At 42.9% G+C, this 17,637-nt stretch overlaps 1 protein-coding gene across 4 annotated transcripts in view; it reads left to right on the forward strand.

Annotated features, from left to right (window-relative positions):
• zbtb7a (zinc finger and BTB domain containing 7a) overlaps positions 1-17,637 on the forward strand; it is a 157,112-nt gene that overhangs the window by 20,282 nt on the left and 119,193 nt on the right. The gene's annotated exons all lie outside the window — the stretch shown is intronic.

Here is a 17,637-nt window from a genome sequence, read left to right on the forward strand (position 1 = left end):
CTCTATCGTGTAAAGGCATTCTTACTTGTGCAAACAAAAAGCAAACGCTCAAGGTTTGCATCACAGTTACATTCTTCTCAGCTGTTCTGAATTTGCTTTACCTTTTTCCCCCATTTCTGCCCCCCCCATTTCCATTTTCTAATCTTTAGCTGGGGAGTTGAAAATGTTGTAATTTGATCAATAGAGCAAATGTTACAGTAAAAGCATACAGAAATATTGACACTTGATTTTTAGAAGTGAAATAGCTCATGCATCTTGCTGAAGATGCTCCTCTCAATTAGGCAACCCAGCCTGCTGTGAAGAGAGGTTCCAGAGTTTGGCGTGAGCATACAGAACAAATTTCAGCATCATGAGAAGATGGTGGTGGGGTGGTGAAAGCATTCAGAGCAACAATATGATCTTGGAGGAATATAACCAATATAGATGTTACAATGCATTCAGTGCCCACTCTTGCTGTAATACTGATGGTTCATACCCCTGTGCTAGGACAGGACTGTTGTAATTATTTGTTTCGTGGATTCATTTTGGACTACTCATGATATTACAACTATGAGGAGAATTGCTGGAGGAAATGTTCCAGAAAGATCCTGTGTGTAGAAATCTCTACTTTGTCTCTGAAAATAACAAAATTGTCCAATCTGACAATGATAACATTGGTTGATCGTTCCTTCAGGGTATATTCTTTTCTTAGAACAATTAATCCATAGAATATTCTTTCTTGCTAGAATGAATTTGCTTAGAAACATAGAAATCTACAGCACATATCAGGGTCTTCAGCCCACGATGTTGTGCCAATCATGTTACATACTCTAGAAACTGCCTCGAATTTCCCTACCACATTATCCGTAACTATTGTTGGCCTATCTTAAGCTTTCATTGCGGTTTTGTGACACAGATAAAAGAGGTTTTTCTGAAGTCTGAGTTGGAAAACTTTTGTGTGATACTCCACAGCAGCAGAAGCCAGTAAGTACGAACAAGGACCCAGGGCTTTGGAGCTGGACACGGCACCATCACACACAGTAGACTTGTACATGGCTTAGTTGATCTCTTCTGATGGCTTCAGTCCCCCACTTTTCCTTCGCTACATCGACGACTGCATTGGCGCTGCTTCCTGCACGCATGCAGAGCTCATTGACTTAATTAGCTTTGCCTCCAACTTTCATCCTGCCCTCAAGTTTACCTGGTCCATTTCCGACACCTCCCTCCCCTTTCTAGATCTTTCTGTCTCTGTCTCTGGAGACAGCTTATCCACTGATGTCTACTATAAGCCTACTGACTCTCACAGCTATCTGGACTATTCCCCTTCTCACCCTGTCTCTTGCAAAAACGCCATCCCCTTCTCGCAATTCCTCCGTCTCCGCCACATCTGCTCTCAGGATGAGGCTTTTCATTCTAGGACGAGGGAGATGTCTTCCTTTTTTAAAGAAAGGGGCTTCCTTTCCTCCACTATCAACTCTGCTCTTAAACGCATCTCCCCCATTTCACGTACATCTGCTCTCACTCCATCCTCCCGCCACCCCACTAGGAATAGGGTTCCCCTGGTCCTCACCTACCACGCCACCAGCCTCCGGGTCCAACATATTATTCTCCGTAACTTCCGCCACCTCCAATGGGATCCCACCACGAAGCACATCTTTCCCTCCCCCGCTCTCTCTGCATTCCGCAGGGATCGCTCCCTATGCAACTCCCTTGTCCATTCGTCCCCCCCATCCCTCCGCACTGATCTCCCTCCTGGCACTTATCCGTGTAAGTGGAACAAGTGCTACACATGCCCTTACACTTCCTCCCTTACACTTCCTCCCTTACCACCATTCAGGGTCCCAAACAGTCCTTCCAGGTGAGGCAACACTTCACCTGTGAGTCGGCTGGGGTGATATACTGCGTCCGGTGCTCCCGATGTGGCCTTTTATATATTGGCGAGACCTGACGCAGACTGGGAGACCGCTTTGCTGAACACCTACGCTCTGTCCGCCAGAGAAAGCAGGATCTCCCAGTGGCCACACATTTTAATTCCACATCCCATTCCCATTCTGACATGTCTATCCACGGCCTCCTCTACTGTAAAGACGAAGCCACACTCAGGTTGGAGGAACAACACCTTATATTCCGTCTGGGTAGCCTCTAACTTGATGGCATGAACATCGACTTCTCTAACTTCTGCTAATGCCCCACCTCCCCCTCGTACCCCATCTGTTACTTCTTTTTATACACACATTCTTTCTCTCACTCTCCTTTTTCTCCCTCTGTCCCTCTGAATATACCCCTTGCCCATCCTCTAGGTCCCCCCCCCCACCTGTCTTTCTTCCCGGACCTCCTGTCCCATGATCCTCTTGTATCCCCTTTTGCCTATCACCTGTCCAACTCTTGGCTCTATCCCTCCCCCTCCTGTCTTCTCCTATCATTTTGGATCTCCCCCTCCCCCTCCAACTTTCAAATCCCTTACTCACTCTTCCTTCAGTTAGTCCTGACGAAGGGTCTCGGCCTGAAACGTCGACTGTACCTCTTCCTAGAGATGCTGCCTGGCCTGCTGCGTTCACTAGCAACTTTGATGTGTGTTGCTTGAATTTCCAGCATCTGCAGAATTCCTGTTGTTTGCGCTTCAGAAGAAAAGTAGTTTAGCACTGCTCAGCACAGCTTCTGTCCATTGTCTTTTGCTGTAATATCCATGTGTATGCTCAGATGAAGACCCAATTGCAAAGTTTTTCTCTTTTCCCACAGTTATATGGCCTACCTCCCCTACTTTGCATGCTTAAGGAGGGAAAAATAATCATTTGAAAGAGTAACTGGAGGCCAAGATTGTTAATTTTTCTCTCCACAGAATCGATCTGGTCCACTGTTTCCAGCACTTAATATTTTTCAAGATTTCCAGTATATATAGCATTTTGCTTTTGAGATCATCTGTAGGGCAGTCTGGATACCATGAGGACAATTGTTTTATGGCTATCGATATGAGGATAGATGAAAGATAAGTTCTTCAAATTTTATCCAACATCAACTAGGGGTAGATAATATTATATGGACTTGTTATGACTTCTTGACCTCCTAATAAATTTTGATAATTTAAAAATACAGACATCAATACTTAATTTCCAATTTATAATTTTGTCTGCTCAGGAAAACTAGTCTCAAATTGTAAGACTTCTAATTAAGAACATCCATCAGTCAATTGGAGTCATTGTCACCAGCCTGTGGTCACCCATATGACGATGTCACCGGCCTGAGTTAACTTAAAATCTCTTATTTTACTCCACGCAATGACTAGATGTTGATCCAGAACATGCCCATTTAACTACTGCTGGAAGGTTGTTTATAGAATCACCTTCCAACTTCTTTATTAAAAGACAAAAATGTCCAATGCTGACAGCAGCCATTGGTTCTCCATAAACAGTGTTGATTTTGGAACTTGATGCTGGGTGGACAAAATGAGTTGCAGCTGGTAGCTGCCCTAATGAAGGGTGTTCTGTGTCTGCAATATAGTTGCACTTTCTATCTATTTTTAAAGCAAATTAGAAGCTGGGGACAAAAATGAACAATCTGAGTATTTGTATTCAATAAGATTCCCGATTTTCAGAGTTGGATTGGTATGTGATAGAAGGTAGTCTGCAGATATGGTGTGTGTTGGTGGGGTAACGATTACAAGCTGGTGGATAGGCTGCTGATTAAGTGGACTGCCTTTTCCTGAATGGAGTATTTTGGGTACTGTTGCCTACTGCTGCTGGTCAAATGGAGACTATTCCATGGTTAATAAGTGTTTGCATATTTTAGAAGCTCATTGTTACTTTTAGTGGATAACCATATGTTGCTTTATATTTCAAGGTGCAATGAAATTCCTACCTTTGGCCTGCTCAACCAGGGCTACCCCCATACCAGCTTGTGAACAGTGCTAGTTGATAAGTAACTTCAAGTATAGATGTATTTCAGTTAGAAGTACTCAATTCCTGCCTTCCTTAGGAATGATTTTTATTAAAATAGGCCTTGAGTGTTTGCCAACTGTGTGCTTATTGCAGGTTGATGAGGTTTTCTTGTAACATTTATTTGATATACTGTGAAGTTATCGTTGTTTCAAATCAAAGTGATGAGTAGACTAAATTACAGGAACCTGATTTTAAAATGACTGTCATTTTGACTTTAAGCAGCCACCTGTTCAATCCAATTATTCCAAGAATTTGGGCAGGATCTTGACTTCACTTTACCTATATTTCAAAGTAAATATTTTTAACACCATCTGCATTACCTACTTGTCTTCTGGCTATTATTTCCCAGATCACTACTCTTATCAGGACTTTTCCTTTCACCTTCAGAGTAGAACACATTTTTTCATTGTAGTCTTGACAAACGTTTCATCATTTTCCTGAAAACCGCTTACTGGTCTGAATGTTGACTTCAGCTTTGTTATTTCTGCTATATTCTTACCTGAACTAACACTTCAATCTCTTCCATTTTGAAATCTTTCCCTCCAGTGGAAATTGAGGCAGTCTTCTCATTCTTTATTCTGTTTCTTTAGCTATTCTGTGCTTATTTGCTTTTTCTTGCTTCATTTTGGACCTTTTTAAAAAATATAACCTAGTCCTTTTTCAATTGTAACAAAACTGGTTTTGGACCCCTGCCCTGCCCCACCTCATTAAATCCATTAACTGCCTCTCTGTAACAATACACATGATACATTGATCCCTGCTTGTTTTTCTCTCTGCCACTATTCTGTTCTGTAAAGAGACTTGTTTATCTTTCCAACCTTATGAAGGGTCTACACCCTGTTTAAACTGATCCTAGTAGAACTATTTGTTCACTGTGTCAGCTGGGCTCACCATTGTGTGTCTAAGGCCAGCCTACAGCACCGCAGGCTCCTAGCCTGGGCTTGATTTGGGCTGTAGTCCCATAGGTAAGGGTACATGTATGTGTCTCACATTGACAGCCTATCTCTGCCTCTCTTGGCACTAGGTCAGCTTGTTTTTAAATAAGACTCTAAGCAGCTCATCATTCTCGAGAGGTAAACTATTTTTCCTATTTAGGCTGTTTACTTTATACTTGCGTGCTAACTCGGCAGGTATCCTATATAACATTGTGCAAATCCAGCTACTGAATAGAAGGCATCAGCTGTTGTCTGCTGGCAACAGCAAGCAAGTCTGATTGAGAACAGTTTCCAATGTGGAAGATGCCTTACTTGTGGTTCAAGAACTTAGAGTGAAACTCTGAATTTCTGCTAGTATTACTGTTATAAATTTTCTGAGGAAGTTCTGCACCTGTAGTCAATTCAAGGCAATTAATTTCTTTTCTCAGTTTCTTTTTTAGTTTCCTTTTCTAAGATTTGTGTGATTTTTTTATACCATCTTTTGATTTGAAAATTAATATCTGGTTTGTGTATGGTGACTTGTATGTACTTCGATAAAGTCACTGTTAACTTTGAACTTTGGGGTATACTATAGGTCTTGCTGTATTTAATTTAGAACGAGATCAGTTTTAAGAATGGGGCAAGGTGGGAATTGATTAACATCCATATTTTTAACAAGAAAATATTCTGCCCTATGTAATTGAACGAAAGCAATGATTGAAAGATTAAAGAGCAAGTTAACACAAATGTTTTTTTAAAAATCTTCCACCACCAAAGAGAGGAAAAGGTCATGTCATGTTTAAAAATAAAACATCTTGTAGTTATTAATTCAAAGGCTAATTTATTATCAAAGCATACAACTCTGAAATTCTTCTTCTCCGGGTAGCCAAGAAAGAAGAGAAAGGCAGCATGATTATCAACCCTCAAATTCCCCCCCTCCTGCACAAAAAAATGAGCAATGGAACAGGCATATCAACCCCCCAAATCCCACCTTTCACACAAAAAAGAACAAAATGGAACAGGCATTTTGATTTTCCCCCTAATCCCCCTCCCTGCACAAAAAAAATCAAGAAAGATAGGGCAAAAAGCACAGCATATTTTTTTAAAAACTATCAGACTGTAAAAAGTCTACAGTCCATGTACATATCCAAAACGCAGAAAAGCTGGGTTAACATTCTCCGGGCACAGTGGTAGGCTCTCCTTTCGCCAGTAGCAGAGTGATGAAAAGGTGGGCAGCCGGCGCTCACCTGCATTCACCTCAATCTCCCTCGTCGCTTTAATTGGTGAAACGGAGTCGACCATCAGCTTGCGCCCCATCCTGCAGCCTGCCCGCCACAAGGTTCACGCACACTGCCTCTGACTCCCAGAATCCTCTCGGACACTGAAGAGCGCTAGAACGCTTGAATGATCTCCAAACAGCAAATCACAGGCTCCAACAGTTCCAGAATCACAGCTGAGATGAAAAACGAATGTAAAAGACATAAGTGAAATATATGGTTACATGATCTATCCAGAAAATGTCAACCGAAGGCACCATCTTGAAATTGAAGCACCAATTTGCACAGGATAGGGTGATTGGACTGGTCCCAGCAAATATTGAGATGAGTGAATTTGTTTCAGGAGGGAATGTTATTCAGACATTGGAAATCCTTGATCTTCAAAATATCATAATCATCTTTGCTCTTTAAAGAGAATGAATACTGCGTACTCTGTTTATGACCGAGAATACATCCAGCTCCAGTTGTCAAAACTGACATCCAGTTCAGAACAGCGAACATCTGATCATAATTCAGGAGAAGTGTAACTAAGCTATCACGTTAAAACTACGCATGCTATGCAGCAAAATTTCTGAGTATTTAGCCATCTCTGTTCTTGCATGGGCTGAAGTATTTGCCTGGATCCACCCTGCTTCATTTCTAATAGAATGCACTAGAGCAAGCTTAATTAATTTTTTTTGTCCTCAGTCCCCCACGTCCATCACCAAAAAAAGGGTGAATTGCAGTGCTGTAGGGCATCAGAGATCTAAGTTTTCTTTAAAGTTGTGTCCTCTCCGTAGTTAAACATGTATTGCTATCGCTTCATTGTCCTTGGGCCTGTGGCCAGGAATTCCCTATCTAATGCCATTGCAGGGGTGGCAGCACAACGTGTATCCTTTAATATGACATTAAACGAACTGCAAAAGCAATGAGATCTCACTATTCTGAAGTTTTGCAACTGGTGGGGGGGGGTGGGCAATGTGATACAGAGCCATTACATTTTGGAACTAGTGGTTTTGCATTGCAAATAGGTTATAAATTGAAATGATGTCATAGTTGTAAATTGAAAGCCCTTCCCACCATTGAGCACATCTACATGGAGTCTTGTTGCAGAAAATCAGCATCCATCAACGGGGAGCACCACCAACTAGGTGACGGCCTCTTCTCATTGCTGCCATCAGGAGTAAGTTCAGGAGCCTCAGTACTCATGCCACCAGCTACAGGAACAGTTACTACCCATCAACCATTGTGCTCTTGAACCAGAGGAGATAACTTCACTTGCCCTGATTCCACAACCTACAGGCTCGCTTTCAAGGAACTCTTCATCTCCCGTTCTCGATGTTTATTACTTTGATTATTATTATAATATTTTTTTTATTTTGTATTTGCACAGATTGTTGTAATTTCACACTGGTTGTCTGCTTGCTGAGTGCGGTCTTTCATTGATTCTATTATGGCTATTAGAGTTATTGAGTGTGCCCACAAGAAAACAAATACAAAAGAGTTGTATATGGTGATATTCCTGTGCTTTGATAATAAATTTGAACTTTCACAGTGTAGTTGTCCATAGGATTTCCGTGGCAAGATACAGAAGTAGGTTGCCAGGCCTTTTTTCTCCACGCAGATACTGCTACTGCCATGTTGGGACTATCCGTCTCATAGTACAGTGCTGATGCCACTACACCACCAGCCGGCCCCTGAAATCTCTCAGATGGTAGTTAAAAATTCCAAAGCACAATTTAGACCAAGTGCGAAGTTATCTTCATAGAGAAATGCAAGACAGAAACGGGTCCTTCAACTGTACTAGTCCATGCTGATATCAGACATCAAGTTTTACACTTATCCTACCCTGCTGCATTTGTTTCTTCCATATCTCTTATCAATTCTCCCACGTGGTCACAGGGAAAATATGCTTTGTTTAGGTTTTTCGTTTGTTGAATGCCATCTGTGGCAAATTGTAATGCACTTGGGACCTTCCAAGCCCATGTGGTTCAGATGTTCACTCTGTGAGCCAGCAATGCTGATGTCAAAAACTTCACAAAACTACATCATCTTTGTGCTTATCACAAAGTCTGAGGCACTGTATGTTCTGAGCCTGCTGATCACACAGACAGCCTGCAAACCACATTTATGCCTTCTGTTGGGGTTTTCTCAATATAGAATTTAAATGCCTAACTAATCAAAACTTTGAGTTCAAACAAAGCAAAACTTATGGTTTTTTTTGGCCTGGTTGTAATAGGAGTTCAAACTGAGTTTGGTTTCTTCTTTGTTTGAATAAGGATTTTCATATTTAATTGCTTGAACACCTTTGACAAATTGTGATGCAAATAAAATTGAGCAAAGGCAAATACTGTAATCTGATCAAGCATCATTGTCAGATTCCTGCTCTACTTTGACTTTTCTGATCTGAGCCTTGGCAACTATGACTTCAACCTGATGCCCAAGTCATAAGAAATAGCAAAATAACTGGAGTTCTTCAAATTTAATATGATTCCTGCTATAATTAAATCTAATTCCTATTTTGTCCTCTTTCACCATGGTCAAATAGCTTCCAGCATTAGCTATTTGCATCTTTGCATGAGTAACCCCTTCAGGCAAAATATGAGTAGGACAGAAGGTGAAGAAATGACAATAGGAGATGTGCTAAAATGAGACCTGTAGTCTTGCTCCCTGTGGATTGCTCTTGGACTTGAAGATTAGAATGATGAGTTAGCAGTTACCATACTAGGCAGAGGTCTTGCATAATGATTCAAATCGGACCAGAGCAGGTGCAGAGTTTAAATTCAGTTGAGGTTCAAGGATCATTTTATTGTCAAAATTATTATCTATACAGTAATTTATTGTATGTACATACTACTCTGATATTTGTCTTCTCCAGACAGCAATGAAATACACATGAAAAAGTAAAAGAAACAAAACTGGCTGACCCCACAATCCCCGACCCCCCCCCCCACCCTCCTCCCATAGGAAGAACAGCAACAATAACAATCCCTGACCTGCTCACTCACAGCAAAAAAAAATGACAGGGACAATAGCAACACATCCCCCAGCCCCTCCCCCACAGGAAAAAACAGTGACCAACCCCTGTCTCTCAAAAGAGAACAGCGACAATAGCATCAAAAACCCCATAACCCCCTGCCCCACCCATACACAAAGAACTTGCAGATCACCCATCCACCAGTTGGCTACAAGAAAGAAAATCCAAAAAAACTGAAAGAGACCTATATGAGGTACAGACCAGTCACATAAATCTCAGAACTTGTGCCCAATCCAAACGGTGGTTTCCCCCTTGGGAGCAATTGCTGACCCTCTGGCCTCCTTTTGGGAGTGATTGCTGACTGAGTCCAAACACCTTCTCCTCAATGCATTAACCTTTCTTGCCATTTCGAGATGGAGTCATTTGTGACCCCGTGTCCCGTCTTTGGTTTTTTCCATGAGTCAACTTGTGCTCTGGGTCTTTTTCGGGTTCTTGTCTCTGACTTCCATGAGGCAGCTCTCTGGACACAGCATCCTTCGATTGAGATCACCGGCACCAACAGTTTCCATAATTCAAACAATACAAAAAGAAGAAGTAAAGGTGTAGAAAAAGTGAAATAATTAAAAAGATTTGCTATCTGGCAGGTGTCACCCAGGGAATTGTTGTTTGCTTGCACCATCTTGACCGGAAGTTGATTATAGTATCTGGAATTTCTAATGGAATTATCTGAAATTTATAAAACCTGATTATCATCTTTCATGGAAAACAAACTGCGGATGTTGGGATCTTGGCGGGGGGTGGTGGTAAACAGAGAAATGTTGATCAAACTGCATCTGTGGGAAGAGAAAGTAGTTAATATTTTGGGTCAGGGGCACTTCCTCAGTTAACTGTTTACCATCCTCCCTTGGTGATCAGACAGTGTTTCTCCATATTGAACAGCACCTGGAAACAATGGTTAGGGCACAAAATGTACTCTGGGTGGAACACTTCAATGTAAAGTGTTCACTATTCTGCTCACAGGCCTGTCAGTTAACACTTCAATACTTCATCAAATAAAATGTGGTTCTCCTTCACCCAAGAGTAGAAAATATTGTTATATCCTTTGTCCTATGTTAGAGTCTGATCAGGACTAGACTGCCTTTTGCAGTTCCACAAGGACCTGATATCTCTCCAACCTTTTTCCCCACCCTCTGGTGTTTGCAACTGAAGATACTTTGTCCTGCTTTCCTTTCTCCCCCTTCTTACGTTCCTTCATCTTTCTCAAGGTGCTTTGTGTTTGAGCTGCAGAACAGTACGTTTAACAGGAGCCTCATCTCAGATTAGCTGCAACATGGAAGAATTATCTTGAGGAAGAGAGGTGGCCATAGCAATTTTAGGTAATGGCTTTCTATAATGCTAATTTGCTTTTCTTTTGAACGCAATTATCAAGACTAATGAAGTGTTGGTCTTTATCAAGGGGCTAGAGTATAAGATTATATCACAGTTGTATAAATTTGCATAGTGGTTAGCACAATGCTTTACCGTACTAGCAACCCAGATTCATTTCCCACCGCTGTCTGTAAGGAGTCTGTACATTCTCCCAGTGATTGCATGGATTTCCTTCAGGTACTCTGGTTCCCCCTGCCCCCCCCCAGCCCACGGTCCAAAGACCTGCTGGTTGGTAGGTTAATTGGTCATTGTAAATTTCCCATGATTAGGCTATGGTTAAATCGGGGGTTGCTAAGCGACATGCCTGGAAGAGCCTTCTCTGCACTGTATCTCAATAAATAAATAAAATTCCGCTTGGACTCCATCTATTAACGGCTGTGGACCACACACTTCACGAAGGATATATTGGCCTTGGAGAGGGTGCATACTCGCCAGAATAGTACCAGGACACCAGGGAGTAAATGATGATGATGGGTTACATAAACTATACTTGAGTAAAGGGTTATCCAAGTAAGGTGTTTAAAATAAACTCAGTGACTTGTTATTCCAGATGATAGGAAACTATTTCTTCTGGTGGGGTTGTCCAGAACTAGAAGAAGAATTTAAAAATCAAAACTGATCAATGATGGAATGGTAAAAATGTGCAGAACAGGAGGCCATTTGATCCATTGTGTCTGTGCCAGCCAAGATAAGAGCCATGGAGACCAATTCCACTCTTTGGCTTCAGATTTCATGTCTTTTATCCAATACTTTTCAGATTCTTCTGCGTGTGCTTGTTCTTCAGACTGAATGCTAGAAATTGTACAAATTGGATTTTAAAAAAGAGTGTTCTAACACTTCTCACCCTGTACCTTAAATTCGTTCCATATTGTTTTTAACTTTGCTGCTAAGGGAAATAGATACTTCCTTTTCACTTTGACTAGCCTGTCATAATATTATACCTATCAATTAAATTTCCTCTCAGGCTTCTCTGTTCCAACAACGCCAGCCTAGTTAATCTTACCACGTAACCAAACTTCTGCCCTGACAACCCCATTGTTAAATTCCTCTGAACCCTTTCTAGTGCTGTAATGTACTCTATTATGACAGAGCTGTTGTTTCAACTAGTTCCTGGCCTTCCTGTTCCTGTATTCAGACTTGGGCAGTAGAGGAAAGTACTCTTTGTGACTTCTTAACTATGTTGATGGACACTTCAGAGTAGTGGGATTCTGGAACACTGTCAAACTACTGAAACAATGACATTTGTTATTGTTAAGTAGGGATGTTTGGAACTTGGGCGAGTGGCTGAAATTTAAGATGGAGCTGAACAGTGATCTATTTGAACACCCTCAAGTCACTGATTAGCCCATTTCATTTAAAAATATACAGTATCCATCTGCCTCCTTTTCTCATCACATCTGCCCTTAAGTTAGTGGGGTGTGGGGGTCAATTGCATGGCCACTCACGGGCCTCTCGAAAGGCTGTTCTTTCAGCCTGGAGGCATTCAATTATCAGGGACAGCAACGTAGCCAAAATCTGAAGAAATTCCCACTCCCTGCTTTTTGCTTAAGCTCTGAAGTGTCGTCTTTCTCTCTCCCCCACCCCCCCATAGCATGTACCACCAGACTCAAGGTCACCTGACTGCAATGTAGAGCTCTTCAGTTGGTTCCCCGGTATGACATTTGACCTCACAGTCCAGCTCATCTTGCACCTTAATGTCTACCTGCACTGCACTTTTGCTGTAGCTGTTACATTTTATTCTGCTTCCTATCATTGTTTTGCATTGTACTACCTCAATGCGCTGTTTAATGAATTGGTTTATATGAACAGTACGTAAGACAAGCTTTGTGTGGGCACGTGGCCAAGTGGTTAAGCCGTTGTACTAGTGACCTGAAGGTCTTGAGTTCGAACCCCAGCCGAGGGAATGTGTTGTGTCCTTGAGCAAGGCTCTTAATCAGACATTGCTCTGCGACGACACTGGTGCCAAGCTGTATAGGTCCTAATGCCCTTCCCTTGGACAACATTGGTGTCGTGGAGAGGGGAGACTTGCAGCATGGGCAACTGCTGGTCTTCCATACAACCCGGCCCAGGCCTGCGCCCTGGAGAGTGAAGACTTTCCAGGCGCAGATCCATGGTCTCTCAAGACTAATGGATGTCTTTATTTATAAGACAAGCTTTGCATGGTACCTTGGTACATGTGACAATAATATCCTAGTTGGAATTGTTCAATTCTCTTTAGTAAACTATTATAGTATTTGCTTCTACCACCCTTTTTAGACCATGCGTTCCAGGTCATAATTACCAAGCAAGGTGTCTTTTTTTTTCTGAATTTTCTGCCTATTCTTAGGGATCTGTGGTTATTAATTGTTCTGCTACCAGAACATAAAACCTTTCAATCTTGTTCGCCTCTATCTATTACATTCTCCGCCGTAATCTTTTCTGCAGGGAGAATTTCTGGTCCCTCCTGTCAATGAAATCCCTCAACCCTGATGCCCTTCTGGTAAATCTCCTCCATCCTTTCTAAAGCATTGACATATTTTCTAGCTTGTGCCAGGGTAAACAAAGACTATTATAATTTAATTGCCTTGGATTCCTTGGCCTTTTTAACAGTTCTCTGAATATACTTCCACCTAAAAAAAGATGTTTGTAAGCCCATCGTAGGGTTTCTCAGAACTGAATCCCTTTTCAAGTTTTATTATATCTTTTCTGACAAAATAAGTGAATTTACACTTCTCAGCCACGTACACTTGGCAATTGTGCCTCAGAGTTGAGATGTGTCTCCGCATCTGCTGTGTGATGTGTTAATCCATCTCTGTTCAGCATGGCCATTATATTGTCTGCACAATTTCTTTGCATTGCATCTGATTTCAAGTTTAAATAAGAGTTTCGTTGAGCAGTACATGTCAAAAACTTTAAATCTCAGCACAATTTTTAATTTTAGGAAAAAAATAATGCAATAGTAATTGCTAAAAGAAGCTTTTTCATAGAACATAGAATAGTACAGCACAGTACAGGCCCTTTAGCCCACAGTGTTGTGCCGACCCACAAACCCTGCCTCCCATATAACCCCCCACCTTAAATTCCTCCATATACCTGTCTAGTAGTCTCTTAAGTTTCGCTAGTGTATCTGCCTCCACCACTGACTCAGGCAGTGCATTCCACGCACCAACCACTCTCTGAGTAAAAAAACCTTCCTCTAATATCCCCCTTGAACTTCCCACCCCTTACCTTAAAGCCATGTCCTCTTTTATTGAGCAGTGATTTCCTGGGGAAGAGGTGCTGGCTATCCACTCTATCTATTCCTCATAGTATCTTGTACACCTCTATCATGTCTCCTCTCATCCTCCTTCTCTCCAAAGAGTAAAGCCCTAGCTCCCTTAATCTCTGATCATAATCCATACACTCTAAACCAGGCAGCATCCTGGTAAATCTCCTCTGTACCCTTTCCAATGCTTCCACATCCTTCCAAGAGTGAGGCGACCAGAACTGGACACAGTACTCCCAAGTGTGGCCTAACCAGAGTTTTATAGAGCTGCATCATTACCTCGCGACTCAAACTCTATCCCTCGACTTATGAAAGCTAACACCCCATAAGCTTTCATAACTACCCTATCCACCTGTGAGGCAACTTTCAGGGATCTGTGGACATGTACCTCCAGATCCCTCTGCTCCTCCACACTACCAAGTGTCTTGCCATTTACTTTGTACTCTGCCTTGGAGTTTGCCCTTCCAAAGTGTACCACCTCACACTTCTCCGGGTTGAACTCCATCTGCTAAATTCTCAGCCCACTTCTGCAACCTATCAATGTCTGTCTGCAATCTTTGACAATCCTCTACACTATCTACACCACCACCAACCTTTGTGCCATCTGCAAACTTGCCAACCCACCCTTCTACCCCAACATCCAGGTTGTTAATTAAAGTCACGAAAAGTAGAGGTCCCAGAACAGATCCTTGTGGGACACCACTAGTCACAATCCTCCAATCTGAATGTACTCCCTCCACCACCACCCTCTGCCTTCTGCAGGCAAGCCAATTCTGAATCCACCTGGCCAAACTTCCCTGGATCCCATGCCTTCTGACTTTCTGAATATGCCTACCGTGTGGAACCTTGTGAAATGCCTTACTAAAATCCATATATATCACATCCACTGCACTGCCCTCATCTATATGCCTGGTCACCTCCTCAAAGAACTCTATCAGGCTTGTTAGACACGATCTGCCCTTCACAAAGCCATGCTGACTGTCCCTGATCAGACCATGATTCTCTAAATGCCCACTGATCCTATCTCTAAGAATCTTTTCCAACAGCTTTCCCACCACAGACATAAGGCTCACTGGTCTATAATTACCCAGACTATCCCTACTACCTTTTCTGAACCAGGGGACAACATTCGCCTCCCTCCAATCCTCCGGTACCATTCCCGTGGACAACGAGGACGTAAAGATCCTAGTCAGAGGCTCAGCAATCTCTTCCCTTGCCTCGTGGAGCAGCCTGGAGAATATTCCGTCAGGCCCTGGGGACTTATCTGTCCTAATGTATTTTAATAATTCCAACACCTCCTCTCCCTTAATATCAACTTGCTCCAGAACATCATCCTCACTCATATTGTCCTCACCATCATCAAGTTCCCTCTCATTGGTGAATACCGAAGAGAAGTATTCATTGAGGACCTCGTTCACTTCCACAGCCTCCAGGCACATCTTCCCACCTTTATCTCTAAACGGTCCTACCTTCACTCCTGTCATCCTTTAGTTCTTCACATAATTCACATAATTTCAAATCTTAATAATTCCTTATCCTCGTACTAAATGCTTTGTTCTCTCTAAAACTACATCACCACTAGCCCAGTCCTCAGGTGCTGAAAGCTGTCTGTGCTGATTAAATATCATGAGTTCTTTAGGAGCCAGCTTCTGTTTTCCACATTCTACCAGGTAATGTTGCTGCGTGACAGAGCTGGCTGTGGGACACAGGTAAGGAAATCACCTGAAAGCTGGTGGTGGATGAAATCCTGACCCCCTGAGAAAGAAAATAACTTCCAAACGTGATACTGCCTGTTGGATCGCAGATGTCTGAGCCAGTGGCAGTGTGCACATCGCACTTCTGTAACCAGTGTCCAGATCGTTGCAACTCCCTTACAGAAAACTGGTGCCTGTTCCCCAATGGTTGGAGTGTCCTCAGTAAGGAACGACACTGTTCCTGCAAGTCGACCTGCTCACTTATCTTCAGCAGACCTGAGGATTAGTGGTAACATAAAGACTTTGAATTGCATCTGTCAATGCGCCCATGGAAGCCATAACCAAAATATAAATAGTGCCTGAGATGGAAGTGTACATCACCTCTGGATATTGCAGCTCTGCACAATCTCCAATTGAATGAGCGAGGAGAACTCCTGTGCATTTGATCCAAAGCACCAATGTATCCCCACTGATCGTATCCTGAATGCTTCCCTGTCGTGGTCGCAATCTGATTCCTCTTTGTGTGGAGTTGCCCTCCACCAAGCTGGCTGAGGAGACCTCATTGTACTCTCACCTGACCGCAGTCCATGAGTATCAAGTGTTGGCACTTTGCAACAGTTTTCCCTCCATTCTCCCTTATGCATCTGAACCAGTAGAGATAGACACAATGTCAGAGTGTCATGTAGTCATTGCATTAGTCACTGGCTAGCATTCAAGTGAATGACTCCTACAGTATCTGTACCTGGACTACCTTCAGTCGCAGAGATACGGATGCAAACAATATAATTCCAAAGCTGTATGCGCGAGTCTTTGTGGAAATTGGCCGGCACACATGCTGAATCCGTAAGGACGGCAGTGAAGTGGAAAGTCTATGAACTAATTGTCTACCATGAAGGTGTTGTGCCTTCTCTGCAATCCCTGGGCATGAGGTTTGGCTGTGTCAGTGTCCATCAGGCTGGTGGGTGTCGGTGTGGGTCCCAGCTGGGCAGCCAGAATTGCTCATTGGGCCCAAGGCCTGAGGTTCCTCTCAGCAGAAGGTCTCCCATAACGTGAGCAGTCTTGCTTACTATGCCTTTCCGTGAACCGCCGTGGTGGTTCTTGTATGGGCTGCTTCTGCACGCCTTCCACTTCCTTGCCTTCATCTGCCGACCAAACAATCTGTTTTACTATCCGGCTGCAGGAGAGGTTCCTAGTTGGAAGTCTATTTATGCAGCAGTCTTTCCCCTGTACTTTGGGGACCTGGGGTGGAAGGTGTTGCATAGTACAATGCAGCAGGTTCACTGACACCCCATTCACCTGTCCATTCTGTGGCCAGGAGGAGCCCATGTACCACATTTGTGTGGAGTGTGAGAGGGTGCAGCCCTTGTTTGAGTATCTGAAGGTCTACCAGTGGGCTTGCTGCTGGGCCTGGAACAGTTGGCCATTCAGAGTTCCAGGTGGCGGGCAGGCAAGGCTTTGGCCCACACCAACTGTCTGCCCCTCTTCCGGGGGTACATTCTCACCCACCTGTCCTTGGAGAGGGACCATGCGGTCACCATGAATACAGTGGGGGGGGGGGGTTCCAGGAACCGGGCCCCCCCCAAGGAATTGACTGTTTTATAGAACAGTAATAATCATATTTTAATTGAATTTGTTCACTGTCTTGCTACTTCATTAGCATTAAAGAATGTGGAGTGAATCTAACTGATATTATTGTCCCAACATCCCACCTCTCTAGCCCAGGAATGTTGCACAGAATGGCCAAGAAGAATTAGAAGTGTGCTGGCTTCAACAGGGTTTGAAACAGACCACCAATTCATTGGCCAATTTTGTAGTACTGAAGAACACAAAAGTTGCATCCACTGGGTTTAGTGCAATGTGGATGTAATCCAAAGACCTCATTTGTTCTGTTACTCCTTAAAAGAGTTTAGGAATCCTTCTTTATTGAAAGAAGATTGTACCGTGGCAGCTTGTGATCAAGTTATGTTTGTTTAACAGTTTTGAAACTGTTTTTGAAAAGTTAAAAGATATATACGGGGGGGGGGGGGGCTGATTGATAAGTTTGTGGCCTAAGATAGAAAGAGTCAATTTTAGAAAACCTAGCACATTTATTTTTCAATATAGTCCCCTCCTACATGTACACACTTAGTCCAGCGGTCGTGGAGCATACAGATCCCTTCTTTGTAGAAGTGGTCCACGGCAGGGGTGATTGATAAGTTCGTCGCCTAAGG

The sequence above is a fragment of the Mobula hypostoma genome, chromosome 24, assembly GCF_963921235.1.
Source record: "Mobula hypostoma chromosome 24, sMobHyp1.1, whole genome shotgun sequence".
Taxonomy (NCBI): Eukaryota; Metazoa; Chordata; class Chondrichthyes; order Myliobatiformes; family Myliobatidae; genus Mobula; species Mobula hypostoma.